The following is a 1,442-nucleotide window of genomic DNA, read 5'->3' on the forward strand; positions in this document are numbered from 1 at the left end:
TCTAGCAATCTCTTAATATACACTTATATTCAGAGCAATCTAGTCTGATTCTCACGCCGGAGGGTGGTCACAAGGAGGAACCCCCCCCCCCTTCTCAGTGACGAGCTTACGGTGTCTGTTTTGCAGGTCACCTGAAGAACAACTTTCTTTGCTGGACCTCATCCTCGTGGGAAACATCTATATAACCCCCAGATTATCCGTAATCTGCCCGGGGTCACTTAGTGTTTCTTCACGTCCCTACCCAGCAACGGTGGAAGAGTTCAATGCATGCAAGTGTGGCCTCCTCTCGGAAAGAAGAAATACGAGACTCTTTCATACCTTCCACCTCTAACCCCGATCCAATTGGCGAAAGAAGTTGACTACCTTCTCCGCAACAAGTGGGTTCCTTATTTGGAATTCGAGTTGGAACACGGGTACGTCTACCGTGAGAACCACAGATCACCTGGGTACTATGACGGCAGATACTGGACCATGTGGAAGTTGCCCATGTTTGGGTGCACCGACTCCGCCCAGGTGTTGAAGGAGGTACAGGAGTGCGTGAAGGAGTACCCACAAGCATGGGTCCGTATCATTGGATCCGACAACGTCCGTCAAGTACAATGTATCAGTTTCATCGCACACAACCCCTATGAAAAGTAAACAAAAAACATGTACCATGTGTTTTCCAGCATTAATTTCGGTTTTTGTAACGTTTTGTTGATTTTGTCTTATAATAAATGACCTACATTATACAAGTGTGCTTTATTTTAATTAACTCATTACATGTTTTTTTTCTGATATATATTACAATATCATTAATGTTTATCCCTCTTTATATTCTCACTGCAAAACCTTCGGCAAGTCTCAGAACATACCGAAAACCGATTGAGTCCACTAATGTGTTACCAAATGTGACTATGTTCCATTGAATTTGATAATGAAATGTTCTCGTGTGACTTGCGCCTGTGTTTCATTGATTGTGTTGGCTTATAGGCCCGTGTACCATTTCGCTATAGATTATGTTTGCCAAGGTGCATTTGGTCATTCAACTAAACTAAAATAAAACAGAAATCTTTGTGTCGCACATAAAGATTCACTTGGTAGAAATGAAACTAAAGGATAACATCCGTCAGTAGCCATGGTTGTAAAAATTCCGACTACATGTTAACTAATCACTAGTCTCCATCTCACCCTACCACCGACTAGCGATTTCTCCAACATCGTCGGTAACCAAAGTCATGTTAGTAAACATGTAATGTAAAAAATAGATTCGGATCACAGCAAATTGCACGTCGGTTTTCATTGTTACAAGACAAGTTTCGGCCCATTCCAGCTTGTAAACATTATGTGCCTACTGTTGTCATGTGTGGGATTTGGGAATATATTACCGAATACGTACACACACATAATAAAAAAATTAATTATGTGAGTAATAATAATAGTAAGAAAAGGCTTGGGTTACA

At 41.1% G+C, this 1,442-nt stretch overlaps 1 pseudogene; it reads left to right on the forward strand.

Annotated features, from left to right (window-relative positions):
- The first annotated feature begins 267 nt into the window (after positions 1–267).
- LOC143536556 (ribulose bisphosphate carboxylase small subunit, chloroplastic 1 pseudogene) lies at positions 268–639 on the forward strand (annotated as a pseudogene).
- The last annotated feature ends 803 nt before the right edge of the window (positions 640–1,442 follow it).

The sequence above is a fragment of the Bidens hawaiensis genome, unplaced genomic scaffold (genome assembly GCF_021521415.1).
Source record: "Bidens hawaiensis isolate Kalapana, Puna unplaced genomic scaffold, B.hawaiensis_p1.1 tig00010814_1, whole genome shotgun sequence".
Taxonomy (NCBI): domain Eukaryota; kingdom Viridiplantae; phylum Streptophyta; class Magnoliopsida; order Asterales; family Asteraceae; genus Bidens; species Bidens hawaiensis.